This window comes from Ceratotherium simum, chromosome 19 (genome assembly GCF_057802395.1).
Source record: "Ceratotherium simum simum isolate JZ-2026a chromosome 19, ASM5780239v1, whole genome shotgun sequence".
In the NCBI taxonomy this organism is placed as follows: Eukaryota; Metazoa; Chordata; class Mammalia; order Perissodactyla; family Rhinocerotidae; genus Ceratotherium; species Ceratotherium simum.
In genome coordinates this window covers 45,798,997-45,824,528 of record NC_141918.1, presented here as the reverse complement: position 1 = coordinate 45,824,528, position 25,532 = coordinate 45,798,997, and the positions used below count along the sequence as shown (strand labels likewise).

Here is a 25,532-nt window from a genome sequence, read left to right as displayed (position 1 = left end):
ACTCTGTTGACCTGGGTGATAAACATATTAAACTGAACTTGGCATCATATGGATGTACATAACCATTTACCTGGTAAATAGTTATCAGGTAGTTGTCAAACACCAGAATGAAGAAAGTCTGGTCAGTTAACTCATGGAGCTCAATCTTTTAAATGCTATGGTAAATAAAAGAGGCTCAAAGAAGAATCTACATCTGATTTATTAAAACAAAGATGAATCAAGTAAATTATTGATGTGAAAAAGGTCAGATGTGAGGTCCAGTGTGGCGAGTGTTAAGCTAGCATAAGCTAGCTTTTTGGCTAAAAATGACTTTTTTTAATTATATGGAATGAAATCTCCTGTTCAGCATTTAATTATATGGAATGAAATCTCCTGTTCAGAGCATACAAGGCAGGTACTCCAGAAATAACTGACTTAAAATGAATGGTTTTACCAATTTTAAATTAGTAATAAGTGGGCATAAATTTAATAGTTAAAAAATAACTAGAATTTAGTTTCGCAAAACTATTTAACACTGTTTTCCATTTGGCTATATAAGCTCAAACATACTCAACTTGCCATGCTTGTTCAAAACATATTTAATGGAATCGATTAAACTTGTTAATCAAAAACACACTGTGTCCACAGATCAGTTCTGCAAATGTTTTCTTTTATTTGGTTTTATGTTTTATATTTTGCCTTTTTCTACAAAGGATGTGAGTCAGCTTAAAATAATAAATTCAATAAAATGGGAAAATATAATTAGGTAACAATCAGAATCAAGAAAAACAAGGTAGAACAGAAGCTCAAGACCAAAGGGAAAGTTAGAACATCAATATTAGGTCACAGGTTTTTACAGGGTTATTAAAATTGAGTTGCAAATTTGACTCTGCATTTCCTAGTAGCCAAATCAGAAAGGGAAACAGAATCAATGATGTGATTCTAGTTTTGCATGATGAAAAATAGACACATCTGTTCAGCGGAACTAAATCTTTTCTTTGGCATTTGGAGCTGAATGGAATTTCTTGCACAGGTGTTCAAACAGGAGCTGTAAAAGGGACAGTGATCTTAATAACCACATCTCTTAAGTAACATAACGGTAGGTTTCTTATGACCGTCTTCATTAACAGAATCCCTCAGTGTGAGCAAAATTGGGGGAGAGGAGTGCAAAGGATGCAAAACAATATAACCAAAGTACATAGTTTCTGAAGATCTGGTCTAACACCTAGAATTGGAGGGGAATGGGTGGATGTCACAGCCTTTGTTCAGCCAAGCCTCTGTAAACATCGTTTCTCTCAATTAAGCTTCTTATCAAATTTATGAGCAGACAATTCGTATTCTCTGGCATGTGCAGAAACAAAGGCATTCTCTCCCACTGCTGAGTGGAGATGAGTACACAACAATGACTTTTCAACCACCAGTGCCTTCTATTTGAAATTCAAGGTTATACACACTTTCTTTTCTATACTTTTTCTGCAACCATAACAATTTTGGTTCCAACATATGTGAATTGACTGGATCCTATTGGATGTAAACAACAACAAACATTATGGGCTGGGATAAAAAAGGAGTGGGATAAAAAATTATGCTGAGATAATAAAGGACAGTAAGTAACATTTAGCAAAGAAGAGATAGAGGTTTCAGCAATAAAACCTCAGGAAAAATACAGAAAGATAAGATAGAGTAAATGCAGGTCTTAGAATTGCATTCCAGTGGTACATGTGGAGGCGGGGTGCTGGAGGCTCACCAGACAGGACCCAGGTAGTGAGGCAACCAATCGCAGAGGCATTGTGCACTTGGATGCAGGACACAGAAAAACACCTCTTCCATTCTGAGATTAGGAACCAGCTCTTACGTGACTGATTTCAAGGCCAAGAGTGCCCGCACTGTCTAAACACTCAACTTCTATCCGTCACATGAACAAATAAATGTTTATTAGCTGCAACAAAGAGTTTACTGTATCTATAGGGGAAGGCTCTTTTGAGAAGTCTGAAGTAAGCAAGGAAGAATTATGTAAATTAATGGCTCGATAGCCTTGATCTCAAATTTAAGATGTATAAAATGCCATTATCTTTATTTCATGGGGGAATGTTTGCTTTGTTTTAATAAATCATAATATATTTTTCATAAGTTCCCTCCCACTGTTGGTTCCCCCAATCTTACCACCTTTTCCATGAAAGTGTTAATTCCTCACCATCTTGAAGAACTCAAGCAGGCTGGAGAAGCAATAGTAATATTGTGAAAATAAGTTTTTTTGGTAATATGTAGTGAGGATGGTGAAAAGGTATTAAAACGACAAAAAAAGAAGGAAAGAAAGAAATGACTAGACTACTTCCAGATAATTTTGTTAAGCAAAGCGATTGAAAAGAGGTTAATACTGACTCATAAAACTTACATAACAGCAAAATAAAAACAAAATCAAAACAAGAAATATCACAGTGCAAAATTAAAGCAAATGAAATGTGATGCAGTTATCCTTGATTTTTTCAACATAACATAAAATTTAAAAGCAGAAGGGCAATGAATCTTCCAAACCCAATTTCACAGCCACCCTGGTTGTCAACCTTGTAAGTTGATATGCTTATACTGAAGAAAACCCATACAGTTGAAAATGTACATCTATACCATTTACTTTGAATCATTTAGAGATGACAGAAACTTCTAAACGCTTTATTTTTACCTTTACCTGTAACAGAATATATTATAATTAGATTAACCACAACAACTCAACTCTAAAACTAGCTAATATGTCACTTATTAACCAAATCACTGCTACCTCTGAAGTAACTTAGAATTTTCTTTTAAACATGAATTATATATATTTTTTATTGTGCTTGAAAGTTTAATTGAAATAAGTCTGATTACCAACGAGACTGGAAAATCTGCAAGCTTAGACATGCAATGAATTTACGTTAGGAGTTGGAGAAAATGACCTCATTTAATACATTTAGAGAAGAATAGTATATGTTCCTAAAAATGTCAAAATTCAAACTCTGACGTTAAGACAACCGAATCTGACTATTCATACAAAGAAGCAATTTTTAAAATCCAGTTAAACTTCACTGGCCACAGGACACACAAATACATTTTAATCCTAAATTGTCTTTAGATGAAGCTTGAAACGCAGTTCATTCCACAAATAACTAATGAGCGCCCATCGTGCATCAGACGCAAGGGATTACAGGATTGAAGACGAAGACTCTGTTCTCCTGGAGCTTACACTGCTTCATTTCCCAAAGCTTTAATATTAATACGTTAACATAAAATTGGAGCTTATAGTGATCCACTTTCCAAAACTCTACACCTTACTGCTTAACACAAAATAAACAATGACAGCCTGTGAAGGGAGAGTCTTGCCACAAGCTCTGATGTATGAACTTTACACTGGGGGAGAAGAAGGAATTCATACCCAGTTTTTCAGAAATACAAACCGTAATATCTAGTGGGAAGCTAGGCTGTGCCCAAGGCTGCCTCTGCTGGCCGACTCGGTGCATCCTTCCAGCAGATTCTCAACTCCCGACACCTGTATCAAACTTGCCACGCTTAAACACATCCCTTCACGTAAGCCGGAGGCTCCCAAGGAGGCAGCACGAGAATATCCCCAGCCTCATCCATCTCCGGAATAATGTGTCTTCTAGAAGGACCTTCTCTAACTGGCCCTAAAATGTTGACTGCAAGGGTTTGAGTCATCAATTTTATATACCAGCCAGCCAGCTGTGAAATACACAAAAATCCACAGCAAGTTCTATATACCGCTAAATAACGCTTTGCGTGGCTATATGTTTAGCTAAAACAGGAAGAACGCATCTGCTCACGCCGCTGAAAAATTACGGTAAACGCTTCTACCTGAGCTGCTGAAAATCCAATAGTCTTCCTCCTCGCAAATAAGCACACACCAACTCGTCCTCCCCACCCCCTCCGGCAGCGCGCACCCCACGGGCCCAGGGGGCGGGCGGGGAAGGGTCAAGCTCTCCTTCGCCACGCTCGGCCTCCCGAGCTCAAGCAGAGGTTGTCAGGTTAACAGGGGGCTGCCCCCAACGCCATGAGCACACCTCCGAGCGCCCCGCCGACCCGCGGCGGGAGGCAAGTTTGGCGAGTCCTGGCCCCTGCCCCCCGCCTCTCCCCAGCGGCAGCATCAGCTGCGGGCGGCGGCGAGGGCTGGTCCCCGGCTCACCCACCTACCTACAGGGCGGGGGCACCGGCTCCTCGGGTCCAGGAGAAGGGGATCGGGCGCACGCATTTCTGGGAGCGGTGGCCTCTGCTGCTCGGCGCGGGGGAGCGCATCCTCTAGGGTGGGTGGAAGGAAGGTCGGGGGAGGATCGTGCGCCGAGGAGCAGGGGCAGGAGGGAGGAGCGCCGAGGCGCGCGCCCCTGGGGACCCGCGTCCGGAGCTGGCGGCCGCCCGGACTCCTCGGGCCTCGCCCCGCGCGCGGCACCTTGCCAACCCTGCAGCTGCGCCCGCGGTCAGGGCATCGGCCGCGACAGGCTCCCGGGCCGGCCGGAGGCGGGGAACTGCGGGTGGCGCGACGCGGTGCAGAAGCCCGCCTCTAGCTCCGCCCGGCCCGCGCCACGCTCTGCGCCCCTCCGCAGCGGCGGGGGCCGGGGAGCTGCGCGACCTGGCTCGGCGGCTGGGGCTGCAGCTGCGGCATCCTCCCCGCCCCGGCGCCCTCCGAGCTGGGAGGCCGGCCAGCCCCGCCACCCCCGGCTGCTGCAGCCTCCGCTGCGCCGGCACAGCCCCAGCCCGGGCCCGGCGGCTCCGCCCTGGAGAGCTGCGCGCGCGGCCTCCGCAGGCCTCGGCCCATTGTGACGCCTCCCGAGAGCCAGCTCGGTGCTGCCGGGGCGGCAGGACGCCGGGCGGCGGAGCTTAGGAGGGTCTGCTTACCTCGCCCCGGGGCGCATCCCCTACGGCTGGCCCGCTGTGGCCGCCACTCTTCGAGGAAAGTAAGGCTTTGAGAGCAGAACTGGCGTTACAGCGTCTCCCCGAGCTTTAAAGCCTTGAGTTCCCTTCCAGCTCGGGGACCATTGGCCACAATAAATGCATCCCTCTGTCCTTTCCGGCGTGGCGTTTCGCAGAGGGGCCCGCCATCTCCTCCCCCTCCCGCACCCGTCCCCGGTACAGCATCGCGGATGCTGCCAAATTCCAGTCATTACAGCAAAAGGGACGTAGCAGTTGGGCCCTCCAGGCTGACTCTTGGCACACACCCGAGAGAGCCTTGCTTGGGAGGATTTGCATCAGCAGCAGGTCAGGGCCTGTGAGCTGCCCGTCCCCACTCGGGCGCTGTGTGATCCCATGACCAGCACTGCAAGATGACTAGGAGGATTTGGCCTTGAAGTTTACCCTTACACACAGAAAAACTCAAGGCAGAGCCTGCAGCCGGTCTGATAACACTGGTGCGTCAGAGGCCATACACACAGGCACATTCGATAGCGGCCTCCTCTGGGCTGTTGATGCTGCTTATGCTGTCACAGCCTCGGATGCAAGGCGGAGCGAAGCGTTTAACCGTGGTGGCTTTGCGATTTCAGTTGCAAGTGGTTGTGTTAATACTGTCTTGCAAAATATGGAATAAGCGCCCAATGCTGCGCTGAGCATGTATAAAATTGGACCGCAGGTTTACATAGTTGTGGTCTGAATGTGAAGAATCGGGGGGTTTTCCTCTTTTTTCTATAGGCATTGTGTTATTTGCAAATTATTTTCAAGGGAAAATTAGGCTCCTATAAATATAAAGAGCTGATTTCACGGAATCAAAAGAACGTGGTTTGGATTTCCAGAGAGACTGAGCTGCTCTCACACTTCTTTGATGAGTGCTTTTATGATTTTGAAATCGAAGGTTAATTTTTTAAAAAGAGGCTAAGACATGTTCCATAGCAGTACAAACTGTGATACAATCGCTAAGAATTTTTGAGATGAGTTCTTATAAGCAAAGTGGAGATCTAGTGGGGCGCAGGGTGGGATCTGCACCGTTTTGAGATCAGGAAAAAGGGGACATAACTCGGTCACTTCTAGGGACTCAGATCTAGAGCCCCAGTTTATTTTCAATAGATACCTATTATTATTCATCATATTTTGCCCCCAAATCAGAATAACTCAATTACAGGGATGTATATGTATATATGTGATGTATAAGTCACAGGATGAAGTCACAATGAGGAGCATTTGGCGGTTGCTTACTCTTTAACAAAGTTTACATAGAGGTCTGCTTTAGGATGTAGTTTCTGCAGGAAGTGTCCGTTGAGTTGCAATTCTTCCCTGTTTCCATCCTTTCGCCACCAAGCATCCCCTTTTGTTTTTCTCTCTATAGACACCATGTTTTGTCAAGAAACAAATTAACTAGTGAAACAAATTAACTAATCTTTTTTATTAGGCAAAGATATAACTGAGTATGTATTTTAAAAGTAGTAACCATCAATTATAAAATGTTTGCCAGCCTTTTGAAAACATTGCTTGTAATTGAAGGATCCTTTTTATTATCTTCATGAACTCCTCTAGGACTGCATGCTGTATCATATGCTTATAACATTTTATTACAGTGAAAGTCCCGGTATAATAAAGATTTCCACTCCCCAGCTTAGGGTAGGGGGCTGGGGGGGAATTCCCCCTTAAAGATTCTTCACTCATTCTTTTTCATTAACTCAGCATTTATTGATTTGACTAAGCCTCATCTTTATAGAGAAATCAGAAGAAATAAAACCATTTCGTTATCCTCTAGATCTGTGCTGTCCAAATGGTACCCACTAGCCACATGTGGCCATTTAAATTTAAATGAAATTAAATTTTAAAATGCAGTTTTTCATTCCAGTAGCCACATTTCAAGCGCCGAAGAGCCACATGTGGCTAGTGACTACTCTTTTGGACAGCACAGCACAGAACATTTCCGTCACTGCAGAAAATTCTTCTGGACAGCACTGCTCTAAATAGAAAGTGAAATTTTAATTGGGAGATAAGAAAGAATACATAAAATAATTTGGGAAATCTTAGTACACTACAGGTCAAACCTCATTAGAATGTATACTTCTTAAGAACATGGTAATCTCTAAGAATTCAGGCTCTGGCTTCAGACCACATCTCCACCATGAGCTGACCCTGGGTATGTTACTTAATCTCTGTTGCTTTATTTGTAAAAGGGGGATGATGATGATACCAACTTTACAGGGTGGATATAAGGATTAAATGAGATAATCCATGAATGATGTGTATACTAAAGTCTAGAATGTGGCCTTCAATAAAAGTTAACTATTACCCTAACAAGATACATTATTCTAATAAATGTTTCCTTTTTTAATAACTGTATCCCTCACATCCCTCACTATACCTGGCTAATAGAAGGTGCTTGGTAAATGCTGTTAATGAAAAAGTAGAGTGCTACAGTGATTTGATGGGCATGAGGGCCTCTGTTAAATATGAAAGCTGGCCTTGCTCTGTTGAACGGTAGAGGCCATTGTAGGGCAATTTAGGTAGAACTGTCATCTCACTTTTTCTGAGACAAAGAACCCTGAGACTTGAGGTACATGAGACTTGCAGTATGATGAGACTTGAGGTACATGCAGAGAAGCAGAGATCCCTTCAGCTCTTAAAGGAAGAAAAGAGGGGTCACTTCACTTGCCCTCCCGCTTGTTGCTCCACAGGGTAGGAAGTGGACCGGTGGGAGGCATCAGGATCCCTGAGCTCAGGCATCAAGTGTTCTCCCAAGCGACTTCCTGGGGTAGGAATTCCATGGTTTTGAGAAACATCACCAAACAGTAGCAACAATTATTGCAAACGTCTTCAGTATTTTTCCTACATATCTATCGAAAGATCATTTTGTAATAAAGAAGTATGGCTAGTATGTCTTTTTAAGCACAACACTGGTAACCTTCATGGAACTGGAATTCCAGGAACACTGGCAAATACAGCTCTAACCCTTTGCCAATGGATAAGTAATGAGCTCACAATCACTGAAAGAGTTGAAACTTCTTTGGAAATTTTCTCTGTAAAGGGATAAAGGAGCTTTGTGCATTGGGTGATGAGTTTAGTCTACCAGCACCAGGAAAGTTCACTCTTTAGTGGTTAAACCTACTCTCCTTTTTCTAGCACAGAGAGAAAGACCTCCTTTCACACTGACTTAGGCTGGTTGAGACATGGGAGTTCCACAGGAGGTAAACACTGATGACATCTGTGGAGGTCTGCAGGTAGCCATCCTGCATCTAAGGAGGCTGAACAGAGTTCACTATTTAATGGTGTTGAAGGCAGTGGCTCATTTTCACAACTGGGGTCATTGATCCAGCGCATCATAGATTCCACCTAGAGTTTTGAGAGGAATGTAAATAGGTCCTTTTGTGGATGGACCTTGGTTCAGTGCTTCTCTCAGCTTGTTAGAAAGTCTAAAGATGGGGTAGAAATCTCCTTGTAATTTGAAAGGAGGAGCCTGCCAGAGTGTATTGAGAAAGAAATACTGACATATATAGAAATGGATTGCTGTCTGGGTGCCCATCAGCACCTAGAACTGATGGCTGATTATTTAGGTTAAGCCCAATAAATTTGCCCTTTTCTTTTATTCACCATTTAAAAATAGCTGCTTTCGGACAGTTTCTGCTGTCTTATTTCTGCTAAAAATAGTCTCTTCACTAGCTTGAGAATTCATTATTGATTTTTTACATTTTCAAAAAAACTTATTCAAATAGGCTGGTGATGAGACATTGGTGCTAAGATATAATTTAAAATTCTGAAATGAATTCCTAGATACAAAATGACAGTAAGTGGTGATGGTTGTTTGGATTTACCGGGTGAAAGAGATTTACAGTGCAATAAGCTGAAAAGGGAGTTTTTTGAAGAAAATAATTATAGACTCACAGAAAGTTGCAAAAATGTATAGGGAAGTCCTGGGTTTTCCCCCACCCTCGATGTGTGGGTTAGTTGTCCCCCAATGAAAACATCTTGCATAACCACAGTACAATATCAAAACCAGAAAATTGACATTGGTACGATCTTTAGAGCTTATTGAAATTTCACATATACTCATGTGAAATTTTACATATACTCTTGTGTGCGTGTGTTTTCTATGCAATTTTATCATCTGTAGAGACTCTTCTACCACTACTACAATAAGATACAGGACTGTTCTATCACCACAAAGCCCCCACAACCTACCCCTTTACCATCACATCCATCCTCCTGCCACCACATCTCTAGTTCCTGTCAATCACTAATCTGGTCCCATCTCTATAATTTCAAAAATGCTGTATAAATGGAATCATACAGTATGTAACCTTTTGGATTGGCTTTTTTTTTTTTTCTTTTTCACTCAGCCTCATTCCCTTGGCATCCATCTAAGTTGTTTTGTGTATCAACAGTTTGTTCCTTTTTTTTTGATAAATATTCATGGTATGGATGTCCCAGTTTAACCATTCACCACTGAAGGACATTTCGGTTGTTTCCAGTTTGGGGCTATTATGACTCAAGCTGCTACAAACATTCATGTGCAGATTTTGTGTGAACTTAAGTTTTCATTTCTCTGGGATAAGTGCCCAAGAGTACAATTGATGGGTCATGTGGTAAGTGCATCTTTAAAAGAAACTGCCAAATGATTTTCCAGAGTGGCTGTGCCATTTTACATTTCCATCAGCAAAGTATGGGTGATGAATGATACATTTTTAATCTAGTAAATATATTTACTAAGTTAAAGTATAGTCATACATTTCTTTTACTATCCACTACTCTACCATACTGTAATTCCTTGTTTACTTGAACCCCACCAGACTAAGCTTCAAGGTCAGGGATCCTGTTTTGTTCACCTTGATGTCTTTGGTTTCTAACGTCTATTAGGTAGTTAATACATATTTTTTCAGTGAATGAACAAATTAATGAACAGAAGAAGGATAGCTGAGTAAGGTTGAAATCAAATTGAAAAATAAAATTGTCAATAATTGATAACTGAATTTGAATTGGATGCCATGATTTTTCTTGCAAAATATAAGAGCATTTTCAAATCAGAATTCTATAAGGTTAGTCCCTTGTGGGCAAATTAATAAGAACTAAATACTAAATTATTTTGGGCCAAGGTTATTCATTGTAGTTCTTTGGTAACAACAAAAGACTGGAAACAATCTAAATGCCCAATGATATGGAACTGCTTTAATATAATGTCTCTACAGAGGAATGCCATGCAGTTATCAAAAATAATGGGAAAACACTTTATGTAAACAATGGACATCCTTCAGAAGATATTAATTAAAAAAGTTACAGAAGGGTCCCGCCTGGTGGTGTAGCGGTTAAGTGCACACGCTCTGCTCCTGGCGGCCCGGGTTCGGATCCCAGGCACACACCGATGCACCGCTTGTCAAGCCATGCTGTGGTGGCATCCCAAATAAAGTGGAGGAATATGGGCACAGATGTTAGCCCAGGGCCAGTCTTCCTCAGCAAAAAGAGGATGATTGGCATGGATTTGGCTCAGGGCTGATCTTCCTCACACACACACAAAAAAATAGGTTACAGAGAGTTACATAAAGTATGCCACTCTGTGTGTAAAAATAAAAAAAGGAAATTAAAAAAGAAAAGATATATACATAAAGATGTTAAATTCTCCCTAAATTAATCTATAAAGTACAGGGTATGCCTGGACCAGCTTATGCCAGAAAGTAAAGAAGTGCTCAAGAACTTATAGGGACACGTCAAAAGAATATAGGAGCCAGCTTAAAGAGACTCCTTCTTGCCAAATTTGGGACAATTTAAGTATTAAATGAATAATGCAATAGATTATATCAATAATTATATAGATATAGCAATAGATAATACTTTAAATAAAAACACAAAGAAAAAAGAATTGTTCAAACTGATATTTGAAAATTAAATAAAGATAAAAAGAGGGAGGAGAGAAAGGAAAGTTCTTTATATGAGAATAATAAAATTAAAATATCACCGTTTTGTAATCAACAAAGTAATAATTGATTCAGGCAAGGATCATCAGTGGATGCTAACACCATTGGGTGAAAGTTTGCTGAAGAACAGAAAAGACATATATTCTCAAAGTATTACTTCCATGGGTGATAATTGCTTTTTTCAACATTTGTTAATTACAAGTATAAAAGGTAACTGTATCATGGAGAAATATGGCAGACACCTTAACCAAATGATCAAACTTAACTGTATTAATTTCCTATTGCTGTTGTGAAAAATTACCACAAACTTAGTGGCTTAAAAAACACAAATGTATTACCTTACAGTTCTCTAGTCGAGAAGTCTAACACACATCTCACTATGCTAAAATCTAGGTGTTGGCAGGGCTATTTTCTTTCTAGGGGCTCTAGGGGAGAATAGGTTTCCTTGCCTTTTCCAGCTTCTAGAGGCCACTTGCATTCCTTGGCTCAACGTCCCTTTTCTCCATCTTCAAAGCCAGCAAACACTGGTTGAGTCTTCCTCAGATCACATCACTGGGACACTGACTCTCCTGCCTCCCTCCATCACTTATAAGGACCCTTGTGAGGATTTAGGGTCCACCCAGATAATCCAGGATAATCTCCTCTGTCTCAAAATTCTTAATTTAATCACACCTGCAAAGTTCCTACTGCCATGCACAGTAACATATTCACATGTTCTGGAGATGAGGACAGGGATGTCTCCGTGGGGGCCATTATTCTGCTTACCACATTTACCATCAGAGACAATGCGATACATCAGCATTCTGTGCTTCTGATATAATGCACTGAGAAGGACACATCACTTAATGTAGCTTTCCTGCCAAAAGAAATATTTAAATTGAGAGACTTTCTGAAACAGCTGTCCTCCATTATTCAAATAAATCAATGTTATAAAAAAAAAAGAAGAAGAAGAAGAAGAAGAAAAAGATTGGGAAATTGTTCCAGATTAAAGGAAGGAAGCTACAGAAATGTGACAACTAAATGCAATGTATAATCCTTGAGTGGATCCTGGATAAAAAGAAAAAGAATAAAAGGTGTTACTAGGACAATTGGAAAATTTAGTTATTGACTATATAATAAAAATAGTTTATTAAATTTAAATTTCCTAAGTGTGATAATTGTATTGCTTGATATTGGGAAATATATGATAAAGTATTTAGAAGTAAAGTATTATGAAGTCTGCAACTAACCTCAAGTAGTTCAGAAACACTAAATCGGGAGAAAGCAAATATGGCAAAATATTAACAACTGATGAATCTAGATCAGTACTGTAAAACAGAAACATAATGTAAGCCACATATATAATTTAAAATATTGTAGTAGCTACATTAAAAAAGTAAAAAGAAAGTAAAATTAATTTTAATATTTTAACCCAATATATTCAATTATTTTAAATGTAATCAATGTAAAAATTATTAATGGGATGTTTTACATTCTTGTTTTTCATATTAAGGCTTAAAAATGCAGTAAGCATTCAACTCTTATAGAACATCTACATTCGTACTAGCCACATTTCAATGCACAATAGCCACATGTTGCTGGTGCTGCTAAATTGGACAGCACAGGTTTAGATGAAGGATGTATGTGTGTTCATTGTCCTACATTCGCAATTTTCTGTAGATTTGGAATGATTCAAGATAAAAAGTTGGGGAAAAAAGAGATAGATATTAGTTTGTATCTGCATAGACTATTTCTAGGAGGATACAGAAGAAGCTGTTAACATTACCTCTGGGAAGAGGAAATGAGGAGAGATTAGGATATAAGACAGAGATGGTGGTTTTCACCACCAAAAGGGTATACTTTTGTTCCTTTGGTACAATATTGTCACTAAACTGATGAAAACTTAAAATTATTCTAAAAATAATATCTGCTTTATCTTTTTATTCATAACCAGACACTCCAATGCTAAACTCTGGTAATCCCCAAATGAGAAGTCAGAGCACCCTCTACCGAACTTGATTTCCTAAAAATTCCTTGATATAGGAAAGAAGTGTGTGTCCCACCCAAAATATAATAATTTAGAAATTTCTTCTGGTGATTTTCCATCTTTATTAATTAGTCTTAATAAGTCCTTTTAATCTTTCTGTTTGCTTATTATTAAATAATTTTAGATAAATTTTATCAATACCTAAACGCCATCTCTGAGTTACTGAAAACAAGTAACAATATTCCAGCATAGGCTCACCTGAATTCTGTGCTGATGGATGACGGCTGTAACTCACACCGGCGCCGGATGTCGTGAGCAAGTTCGTTACAAATTTATCAGTGTTTTGCTTAAGCCTCCTTCCATCTTGCAGCGGAGCGGAGTCTCTTGGGTTACATTTGTTCAGCTGTAACGGTTGGCACTTTCAAAGCTGAGTTACACCCTATTGCCTTCTGCTTGTATTTCACAAGGATTTCTGAATTGAGGCTGGGCTGGAAGGTCTCTTGATTCTTTTGGTAATTGCATCATTTCCTGGCCGCGTCTCGTACATAATGCGGAGAGGTGAAGCAATTGTCCAGTTAACACTGTATGAAAAATATGAGGATAATGGACACGGTGGGTTTGAAGGGTTTATTGGCTTCTCTTGCACATGTCCTGGTTCTTGTTCACTAGGCACTTCACCCACAAGGCTCTTTCAGCCTTGTTAGCCTGACTCCCAAACTCTCAAATAAGTAATCATCACCATATCTATATCTATATCTATATCTATATCTATATCTATATCTATATCTATATCTATATCTATATCTATCTATATATCTATATCTATATATCTATAGCGTCCCATAAGGCCCCGTGGCCCTGCATCGCCCACATTTATAGAGCATGTGCTTTGTGCCAAGGACGTGTGCGGTGTCGCACCAGCTCTACAACGTGCAACACTCTCCGCCGGTGGCAATCTATCGTCCGATTTAGTAAACTGTTTAGTGGGACTTAACATCTGTGTACGAGGGAAAGACAGAGACAAGAGGTTAGATTTAGAAAGAGCATCTAGACGATTAAGAAAATAATAAAGCAAATTACAAGGTTCTGCACAGTACTTTAACATTTGTCTAGCTATAGATATTTACGCGTTACATAATCAGAACGAAATTTCAGGGCGTCTTTTCCAGCATGGCAGTGGGAAGAGGATTGGATTTGCAGGGTCCACCTTGAACCCTCTGGAACCGCGGCGGAGCTCGCCTGGCGGTGCTGAGAATTTGCCTCTGTTTAGGAGACTGAGACACAGAACCGGAACAAAGAGGGTGGAGCTTAGAGGCAACAATCTTGTTTTTTACTGGCCACGTTTACGTCGAGACGTTTAAAGAACCAAATACATTTCAGGAAGCCTTCTCGTCAGGTTCCCTGGTGGTCTAGTGGTTAGGATTCGGCGCTCTCACCGCCGCGGCCCGGGTTCGATTCCCGGTCAGGGAAGTCGTTCTTTTCTCTTACTGGCAACCTAAAATCCGGGTGTTTTATCTGCTTCGTTCTTTTCTCTTACTGGCAACCTAAAATCCGGGTGTTTTATCTGCTTCGTTCTTTTCTCTTACTGGCAACCTAAAATCCGGGTGTTTTATCTGCTTCGTTCTTTTCTCTTACTGGCAACCTAAAATCCGGGTGTTTTATCTGCTTATCTTTTGGTGATTGATTGTTGATGTTTTTTCCAATCATAAAAATTCAGTTAGTGTTTAAATATTATGTAATCTAAGATTTAAAATACACCGTACCTATTTACAGATACAATCAAATAAACAACATAAAGATCCCTGATTCTAAAGTTACTCTAAATATATTTGTCAAAAAAATTGTTAAGCCTTTTCTCAAATTGCATTTTCCAGCATTTAGAGATAATTTGGATGTGTATACAAGCATTAATTTTTAAGCCTTTGTTTAATCTTAAGCTTTGTTTGACTACTAAAAGGAGGAAATAATTTTAGGAGGGATTATGCCTATTCTGCATCATGCTTAGTCAAGTTCTGCATATTCAGATTATGCGCTTTGTAGATTATTTGTGTATGTTGGAGCTGTTCTTAACCTGTTCTCCTTTGTGAATCTAAGATCGTTTTTCAGATGTTGTGGGTTAATTATCAAGTAGCTGGTTTATGTTTTCTCTTAATAACCCGTTTTAGTTCATTATTTTATCTATGTTTTACATTTTCTGTAAGAAATTCACACAAATATTGCAAATTTCTTGCATCCAGCATGTCAATTCCCAGTAAGTGAATCACATAGGCCTCTCAAAAAATGAAGTTAAGTATCATTAGGAATTCTTACATTCAGGGCAAAATAGGACTCTGGGAGTTCTCCAAAAGAAAATATGGAAATGTTGGAGTCAAAGAAGAAAAAGAGCGCTATATAGACATTAATTTTTTTTTTAACTTTGAAATTTCAAAAACATTCTAATATTTGCCACTTTTTGAGCTGTTGGGTTTTTTGGCCATTTCAGTTTAAATCTGAAATTTCACAATAGCATAGAAATGGACTAAAAGCTTGATTACAACTAAAATGGCTTTGTTTTACTTTCCTTTTAGCCGTGCTGAGACTGGTTTGGAAGAGGAAAATGATGAGTATTAATTCATGGTCCAGGGGATTGAGAAGAGAAGATGTGACCCTGGTGTTTTAAGGAGCCTTATATTGAGGAATTAAGACACAAGTATATTTGTTATTATTATTGCCATTAACAGAAATAATAGGCACCATTCATTGACTACTTGCTATGTGGTGGACACTTTAAATAATTACAATATATGGTGAGGCAAGGGAGAAGGAAAAGGATATGAGAACGAAAATAGAACTCGAAAACTGGTTCCCAAGCTAACCTAAAGGCTAGTAGGATATGGAAAGCCTGAGAAGAGGGGAATGGGCATTTCATCTAAGAGGATCCAGGATGATCAAGGCCTGGCATCTGCACCGAGGATGGCTATGTCAGGCTGGCTATAGAAGGGGACCTGTGCTAGGGAACAGTGCAGGTCCAGGTCAGATAGGTTGGTGTAGCCAGATTATGGAGGACCTTAAGACAAGCTAAGGAGTTATGAAGGGAATGCAAGAAGCCCTGGTGTTTGATAGGATAGAAAGGGTTAAGAATCGGGAAGAGTCAGTAATGACTCTACGATTTATGTTCTATGTGATTAGTAAAGTTGGAGTGGCCTAAAAAGTAACAGGGAGGTTGAGATGAGGAAAGAGACTGGGGAGAGAAGGTAAGTTCAGCTGGATCCCCACAGAGACGACACAGCCAGATGGTGGTTGGAAATATAGGATGGAACTTAGGGTGGAAGGTATAGATTTTGGAGCCATTAGCTTAGAAGTTTAAGAAGATTGGGCTCTCTCAAAAGGAGAATCCCTAATAAGAGAGAAGACCAAGGAATAAACCAGGTGGGAATACAATAGTGGAGAATGGGAAGAAGTAAGGTAACTAAAAAGGAAATAGCAAAACAGCAGTAAGAAAGGTAATGACCAGATAAGAGAGACTAAGAAGGAAGTGGCAGGGAAGAGAATAAGATATTGTAAAAAGGTCAAGGAGAAGATGGGGGAGATTAAGCAAAGATAAGTGGTGAGACAATGGCTGTTGGGTGCAGAATAGACTGGTAGAGGCCAGATCACAGTGAACAAGTCTGTCTAGGAGGCCATTGCTATAAACATGATTCAAAATGCTGAGGGTCTGCACTATAGTGAGAAAAAGACAGCAAACTTATCAATAAACTAGATATTGTGACAGAACAAATATGGAGAAGAAAAAGAGGTATTAGGAAAGCAAAGAAAACACTCTTGTTCAGGAGCCAGAGACTGTGAATTAATCCTGACTGCCAATATCAGCTGGGTTATCTTGGGAAAGTGACTCAACTTCTCTGAGCCTTTGGACTTTTTTTTTTCAGGGAAAGATTCACCCTGAGCTAACATCTGTTGCCAATCTTTCTCTTTTTTTTTTTCTTTTTCTCCCCATAGCACCCCCCACCCCCGCCCCATGCATGGTTGTATATCCTAGTTGTAAGTCCTTCTAATTCTTCTATGTGAGCTGCTGCCACAGCATGGCAACTGACAGACTGACAGACGGGTGGTGTGGTTCTGTGATGGGGAACTGAACCCTGGCCAGACAAGGCTGTGCGAGTGCCGAACTTTAAGTAGACCATCAGGGTTGCCTCAGGATCTTTATTGGTACAATGGAGTTGCTAATAGCTTCCATGCATGCTTCACAGAGTTGTTGTCATTGTCAATGCAAAATAACTAATAACCTTTCCATAGATAAGAGAGAGAAGGTGAGTTTTACTTGAGCCAAAACTGAGGATTATGACCCGGGAAGGCCTTTTACAAAAAGGAAGAAAGTGTTCCGGAGAAGCATGGTTTTCAGTATAGTCTTATCCCTTTTTAGAACAAAGAACATACATTAAACACACCCAGGATACACATTCATCAATGTTTCATAGAGGTATTCAGTTGCAAATTAGCAGGTCAACATGATCCCGACATCAGGAAAGGGCATTACCAACAGGGCGTAGGAGGGGAAGTGTGCATTCTTACCTTAAGAGAGTGCATTCTTTACTTTAATGGTTAAAGCAGATGTACTATGTATGTTTGATAGGCCATGATAGGCCATAAGTCAGGCATCTTTAGTTCAAACTGAATCAGTTTTGAACCTGAATAGTTACCCCATATACCTCAATATTTGTGAAAATCTCTTGTCATCACTCATTTATTCACCCATTTGGCAAACACTTATGGAATTCTTACTCCATGCCAGTCGTTGTAGGCACAGGCATAGAAAGGGCAATAAGACTGTCTCTATCACAGATGAGTGGAAATCAAAGAAGAAAATGATTAAGGTTTCGATTATGGCCTATTAATTTGCAAAGGGTGCTGACTGGGAGTGAGGCAAAGCAGGAAGCCATGTTGCATTTAGATAAGGACTGAAGAAAGGTCATCCAAATGAAGCTGTCCCGTACATGGGTTGAAATTTTTCACTAACAATGATAGATTTGGAGGAGATTCAGCTCTGAGGTGAGAACTGAAGCCTCGAGAATGGAAATGCTTGCCAAGAGATTGAGTGAAGTACAAAGAAGAGCCAAGATTTGCAGGCTTGACTTTGGCTGGAGGAGGATGAAGGAGGAAAGCCTGAAGGAGGAGAGTCAGGACAAGTCGGGGTCAAGGAAGCCATAGAACAAAGAGCCTGCGGAGTGCAAAGCAGTCATTAACAGCATACGGCATATCTCTCTTGTTCGGTTAATTTTTTAACAGAATTTTATTTTGTTAGTTTTGGTATCATCCTTATTGTGTTTTACCTATTCTGTTGTTTTTAGTCAAAGAAGTACACTTTTTCTAAATAATATTGTCATTTAGACACAGCAATATAAAACAGCACCTACACACAGCACAAAGTTGCTGCTTTGTGGAGCCATAATATTGTGCTCAATTCCATATTTATGAAGAAGTGGGAAATGCTGAAGGACTGTTTGCAGAAATACTCCACATACGAAGAAGTTCTTTAAAGGTAAAGAAACACAAAGTATGTAACCTGCACAAAAGAAAGCAAAATTATTGGCTGCATACCAAAAATATTTTTCTGGACTTGTCAAATTATTTTATTTTAAATACAAAATTGTCATTCATCTAGGATTGGACTACTATAGTGGATGTTGAGTTGGGCTGACGCATACCAGAATTATAAGAATGCCTGAGAGCAACCAAGAGTGGGGAGGAAGGAAGGGAAGAACTTTAACATCTAGTACAGTGCTTGGCGTATGGTTGATGCTGAATGAATGGATTACATAATTAAACCAAGAAGTAGATTGCTAGGACTTCACTTGAAAACAGTCACATACATGTTAACCCCTCGTAATGCTATTTCCACTGAGAGAACACAAGTGGAAAAAGAATTCAACTGAGTCATTCTGAATAATGTCTATCACTTACTGAGTTCTTTTAGATGCTGAACACTGAACTAAGCACTTTATCCACAATAATAGAATCAATCCTTACAATTATCCTTATTTTGTAGCTTAGGAAACATGGACTCAGCAAATTTATAACTTTTTAAAAGTCACACTAGTATGTGGGGGAACCAGGTTTCCATCCTGGATTTGCCTAACCTAAATCCTGTGTTAATACTCCCCACACTACAAGTTTTCTGGTGGCACTGTGGGGTTGTCTTTAGAGCAGTCTTTACAAATAGGGTGATTCATGGGGAGTGTTCCATAAAAGCAAAGAGGAATTACATGACATTTGCGGTTCTCTTTCAAATGCATAATTGAATTCTACGCACTGCAACTTTGGTGAAAGTCAACCCTAGTGGCTGCTTATTGGGGGTTACCAGATTCCATAGAAAGATGTGGGACATTTTTAATTACAAATAGGATTAACAGCAAACACAGTGTACTTGCATTTATGGTAAGCATGTTGATTTGTGAAAGTGTTTTTTTCTTCAGTACAATTTTTATTTATTTAAAAATAATCTTGGGGCCAGCCTGCGGCACAGTGGTTAAGTCCAGTGTGTTCCACTTCGGTGGCCTGGGGATCATTGGGTTGGATCCCAGGTGTGGACATACACCACTCGTCAAGCCATGCTGTGGTGGCAACCCACATATAAAATAGAGGAAGATTGGCACAGATGTTAGCTCAGAGCAAATCTTCCTCACCAAAAAAAAAAAAAAAAAAAAAAAATTCTTGGCCACATCTGCATGTTGATCATTTTTTATTGACTTAAAATGGTTCTTTTTCTCCATCATCTTCTTTTAATGAGTAGGCTATAAAAAAATATTTTTACATATTAGGAATATTACATAAAAGGAAAACATATTACATAAAAGGAAAACAATTTAAATTTAAACCACAAACCTACTTGATTAATTAGCCTTTTTTTCTGATTATTACATCCTCTGAATTTCTTTTTTTTTTTTAAGATTTTATTTATTTTCCCCCCAAAGCCCCAGTAGATAGTTGTATGTCATAGTTGCACATCCCCCATGCTGTGGGACGCGGCCTCAGCATGGCCGGAGAAGCAGTGTGTCGGTGTGAGCCCGGGATCCGAACCCCGGGCCGCCAGCAGCGGAGCGCATGCACCCAACCGCTAAGCCACGGGGCCGGCCCTGAATTTCTATAATATACCTAACATAATGTATAGTACTTTAAATAATTTGCTGTTATTTCGTGTTAGTTATGTTTTTGTAAATTCCTTAAGGTCAGAGTTCATAAAATATATTGCTGCCTTGCAAAGTGATAATCATATAATTGGTGGTCAAAACTGTTGCAGTTTTTTGGTTCTGATAATTAGTATGATCCCTGAAGTCAATAAAGTGACAGTCAGTCAAGAGCTCCAAGAGGACAGGGTCTATGTCAGATTCATCTCTGCATCCTTCAGACTACGACAGTACTTGGCACAGGGTAGTAGTTCAAATAACTCTTGAGTGGATAAATGAAAGAAAGAGGCAAAAGACTGGAACTGGCACTTCTCAGAAGAAACATGGGTGACCAATAAACCTTTGAAAAGAGGATCAGCCTCTTTTGTAACTAGGAAATGCAAATTAAAACAAAAGGGATTCTGTTTACATCCATCAAAGTGGCAAAAATGGAAAAATCTAATAATATCAAGTGTTGGCAAGGACGTAGAACAAGTGAGACTTTTATACATTAATGGTGGGAGTGTAAATTGGTGCAATAAAATAATTTTGGAAAACAATTTGTTATTATCTAGTAAAGTCAGAGGTTCCTGTACCCAGCGATTCAACCCCTGGGAAATCCTGCTGGTGAGCACCAGGTGATATACACAAGAATTTGCACCGCAGCACCATCATAATAGACCCAACCTGGAAGCAACCTCAATGTCCATCAAGAGTAGTGTGGCTAAACCTATTGTGGTGTAGTCATACAATGAAATACTACAGAGGAATGAAAACGAATGTATTACAGCTCCTTTTATCAGCACGATGAATCCCAGAAAAATACTATTTAATTTAAAAAGCAAATCAAATACAGAATGATCCCATTTTATACGAAGTTTTAAAATGCTAAATTAAAAATGTTGTTTATTCACATATACATGGATGGTAACCTATAAATAAAAGCAAGATAGTAATTATTCCTGGTTAATGGAGAACATGGAGAAAAGATTTGACAAGACGCACACAGGGGTCTTTTATAGCAGTACAGGTAGTAAGCTGAGTGGTAGGTACACAGGGGTTAATTCTCATTTGATTATTCATAACATACATATGTTATACTATTTTCTCTACCAATTCAATACTTAAAATAAATAACAAAATGAATGATAATGTTTGAATAAACGCTTTGGGATAATGGCATGCAAACAATATTTAGTTGAGCAAAATTCCACTTTTCTCTATTGCCATAGTTTACAATAGTATTTTTCTAAAGCCGGCAAGTTTCAGGCAGGTTGAAAATGATAAATGTGAAAATAAACCACAAGGTGGCATCCTAGTCTCATGTGTCTCATTCAGTCAGGTTTAATCCATGTAACCACACTTACCTTGGAAATGTGATAATATGGTATAGTTACCATATAGAGTTTATTGTATTCATAGGGAGCAGCAGAGGATTTTTTAATTTTAGGTTCTTTCTCCTCATTTCATCAATTATGCTTGATGTTACTTGCATATATACTGTGCTATCAGATTAAAGTTTGGAGGAAGCATTCAGATAAATTAGACGCAAATGTATGCAAGTCCAGCATAAGACATTTATTCACTCATTCCTCATCCAGTCAGTCATGCATTCATGTATTCATTCATTTAACCAACATCCACAAATATCTGTTGAGCTTCCCTTCTGTACCAGACACGGGGCAAAGAGGCTCTGGAGACTTAATAGTGAACAAACACAGTCACTTTCATTTGCTTTCAGTGTAGTGGTGGAAACAGACAGTAATCATATAATCACAAATTTAAATTGCAAATGACAAATTCTGTGAAGGAGAAGTATGTGGTTCACGTGATTCCACAGTAAGGTTTTGAACCAGGTGGAGATGCCATTTGTCAGATCCGAAAAATGAAGATGAGAGTTCTTACCTAGGAAAAAAGAAGACAGAACATTCCAAGTAGAAGGAACATGTGCAAGTCCTTGTAGCAGGAGAGAGCAAGGAGAATACCAGGAGCTGAAAGAAAGCCGGGATGGCTGATGGCAAATCAGAGGTAGCAGAGAACGATGAGGAGAGGCCCAAGAAGTGGGCAGGGGACAGATCTGGCGTGGCGTTGTAGTCTGAGGTTAAGACTACATACTATCTTCATACTAAGAGCATTAGGGAGCCACAGAAAGGGGGTGGGTGCAGCTGCAGCTCCAAGTCCACGCCCAGTCATTGGTGAGTCAGTAGCTTTATCAGTACACAGGTTCCCCCCCCCCCCCCCCCCCCGCTCTCCGCAAGTAGAGCGTTCCTATGAAATCTTTCCTAAGCCGAAATGGCATAAAGCGATAAAGCAATTACCATTAATTTATATGGGAAAGATTTTTGAGCATTCCCAGACCCAAAAACATAACTTACCAAAATAAATCAAGATAAAGCACAGATGCTCCCAGACACAGCTCAACGCTGTGGGGGCTTCATGCTGAGATGCTGAGTGCAGTTCTGGGGGAAGACAGTTGGTGGCGCTACTCGCGCTGCCCGGGTTGCACGCTGCCTCTAACAGCCCGCTGCTGTTAGCATATATAGCGCAGAACGCTATATATTCACTTTTCGCCTTTTTTTTTTTTTTTTTTACCATAAAGACGAAAATCCTCTTCAGATTTCCTTTGGTTAGCAAAAACAGGTACTAATGTTGGTCTTTCAAAAAAAACGGAAATGGCGGAAAGCGAACTTTCGGATAGCGGGGGAATCCAGTTTATGCGAGTCGCCCTAAGTGCTAGACAGTGGCACAACTTTGTTCCCCTGCGTGTGATTAGCTTTTTGATGATGAAGAATATCACTTAAAAACAGTAATATAATTTCAATCGGAGCCATATTCATTAGATTTACGATTTTCCTTTTAAAGGAACATGATTCCATTGTATTTATTTTGAGTCAGACTAAAAACCACTGCTTTTGAAGACAGGAAACATAAAGTGTGTTGTCTTAAACAAATAGACCTATTTAGCTCATCCACAACAAACTAAAAACTTTTGGCACCTGAAATATAAAAGATATGAAAGAAAATGTTTACTTGATGGTCATGTGCTCTCAGAAAGGACCTTGTATCGGAGAGCAGGAGACCTGGGTCACGTGACCGTGGAAAGCTCATCTAACTTGGCTGAGCCTCAGGTTTTTCATCTGCAAAATGAAGCACTGGTCTGGGTTATGTTCTTCTATCTCTGAAATTCTGTGAATCTGTAAATGTATTCATAAAAAGCAATATGTACATGTTACTAATTTCATGTATAGAGAACAGGTGTTGGGGACTACCTTGGTGTGTATTTGAATAAAAATCTGTGAATGGGTACGAATGAGACTTATTTTGGATCTTAAGACATTTTTAATAAGCTAAGTTTGAATAAGCTACACTACTGTTTATTGAAAGTATACTATGTGCCAGGTGTTATGTACATTATTAGCTCATTTAATCTTCAGAAAATCTTCATGAGATGGGTGTTGTTTTTTTAATTCTGTTTTACTAATTAGAAAAACAAAGCTTGCACAGATTCAGTAACATGTCCCAAGTCACACAGTTAATACATGTCAAGACGCATCCAGATCTGCCTGATTTCAGAACTTGTCCTTTTAGTCATTATACTATTTATTATAGTCATTGAAAAGTTGAGATTTTTTTTTTCTTTTTGTGAGGAAGATCAGCCCTGAGCTAACATCCATGCCTATCCTCCTCTTTTTTTGCTGAGGAAGACTGGCCCTAGGGCTAACATCCATGCCCATCTTCCTCCACCTTGTATGGGACGCCACCACAGCATGGCCTGACAAGTAGTGCGTTGGTGTGCGCCCAGGATCCGAACCCAGGCTGCCAGCAGCCGAGCGCGCGCACTTAACTGCTACGCCACAGAGCCGGCCCCAAGAGTTGAGATTTTTAAAAATGACTTATAAATATTGAGTAGAGATAAATTCCCTAGAATTATAAATATGGATTCGAGTTATTTATAAGTGGTCTGTGGAATAAATACCAAGAATTTTAATAAGCTCCCACATCTTAAACAAAACTGCTCAATAGACTGACCTAATTAAACTTGCATTATCCTGGAGATGGCTGTGAAGTTGCACTATCATTAAACAAACCACCTCTTTGTTAATATCTTTCCTGTATCAGTAGAGGATATACTTGCAGAATTCTAACTCCTAAACTATACATTTCAAAGGAACAATTGGAGAAATAACTTGCACCACTTCTCTCACTATGTCATAAGCTGAAGACAGACAATGGTGAACTTGGCTTCTCCTTTTGTCTCAAGCTCCTGATACTCAGAGCAAGGCAGCTGCCTGCGGGACCTCGGTGTTTGGAAAAGTGGCTAAATGCGTTTATGTTGAATTATTATTGCTCCTGTGTTGTTTTGTCTGTGGCTCCAGCGCTTGGGCGTGCTTGGGGTTGGACGGTCACATCAAAGGAGCAGCTGTGTTGGGAGAAGTGGTCAGCGTGGGCCAGATAGTTCGTGGGTTTATTGCTGAGAGCTGTTCCCATGCGTTCCCACGACGCACTGGGTGTTCAAGTCTGCTCTCCCGGTGCAACGCATATGCCTTAAGCCTGCTTGACGATTCAGCAGTCATGGACTCATGGATATCTTTTGGGGGGGTTTCCTGAACCTTGAAAAGGGGCATAATGGCCCATCTAGCCTCCTTATTGTGGCAGGAAAGGATGTTTGTCACCCTGGCAACGCTTGCCCACGGAGCTTGGCTGTGGTGACCTCATCTGATGGTCACCAGGCTATAGGTGGGTTTGATAATGTTACTATACCCGACCACTTGTACTATGCCACGCTTATCTTTCTGCTGTCAGAAATATGTCAAAATAATAAAATAAATCTAACTGTGGCTGCTTGTGAGACTTAAAAAGTGACTGGCTTAGTTCCTATTTAGGAGGCGGCTTGTGAGTGTGACAGAGAAATGTGTTATGACAGGAGTAAAATATGGTCTGTGTCCCTCTGTTTCACCCTCCTGACTTCGAACATGTCTCCGTCATCTTGCCAGACCCCAAGGGAAGCCTATTTAACGCAGCTGTGCTGGGACAGACTGGCTAGGACAAGGGAAGAGGCCAGCCATTGCTGGCCCAGGAGAAGGTCTACGCAAACAGATCTACACAAAGTTCCGGTCATATTGTTTTGGAGAAAAAAAGTCTTTAGGTTCTCTGCAATTAAGGAAAAAGGTCAAAAAAGAAGTAATGAAAGATCCAGGAAGCAGAGTTTTATAGTATGGTAAATAATATTCAGCTTGATAGTTTATAATCAGGAAAGGAGGGGTTAACTTAGATATTCAGTTGTTTTACGAGTTTACCAGCAATTTTAAATTTATCACCCCATTACACAAGTGAAATATTATGAATAATAGCCATTCTTTGCAAAATAGTTTTTCTTCTGCATGAGAATATGTGACTTGTTTTCACTGCAATGAAAACACAAAACTAGTACAAAACAAACTTAATGCAAGAAACTTCAGAGTTAACTTGCCAAAGATACTCAACTTCTTTCTATCCCTTAAAGAAAAAAAAGCTTATAAGGCATTCCATTACATGCATATACCATTTCATATGCATGAATCTCTTCATTCCCACAGACTAACAGAATGACAACAG

At 40.1% G+C, this 25,532-nt stretch overlaps 1 protein-coding gene and 1 non-coding gene across 5 annotated transcripts in view; one reads left to right on the top strand and one right to left on the bottom strand.

The window, feature by feature from the left end:
• Positions 1–5,286, bottom strand: part of NCOA7 (nuclear receptor coactivator 7) — a 150,945-nt gene extending 145,659 nt beyond the window's left edge. For 2 of the 4 annotated variants that reach the window (XM_087444053.1, XM_087444055.1), the window contains exon 1: positions 4,861–5,286. The gene's annotated coding sequence lies outside the window, so the exon portion shown is untranslated. Of the gene's footprint in view, positions 1–4,161; positions 4,426–4,860 lie in introns of those variants that run through there. The other 2 variants (XM_087444057.1, XM_087444054.1) reach the window with 2 other exon arrangements.
• Positions 5,287–14,193: 8,907 nt separating this feature from the next.
• TRNAE-CUC (transfer RNA glutamic acid (anticodon CUC)) lies at positions 14,194–14,265 on the top strand. Its single transcript has one exon. It is a non-coding gene; the product is annotated as a tRNA-Glu (tRNA).
• The last annotated feature ends 11,267 nt before the right edge of the window (positions 14,266–25,532 follow it).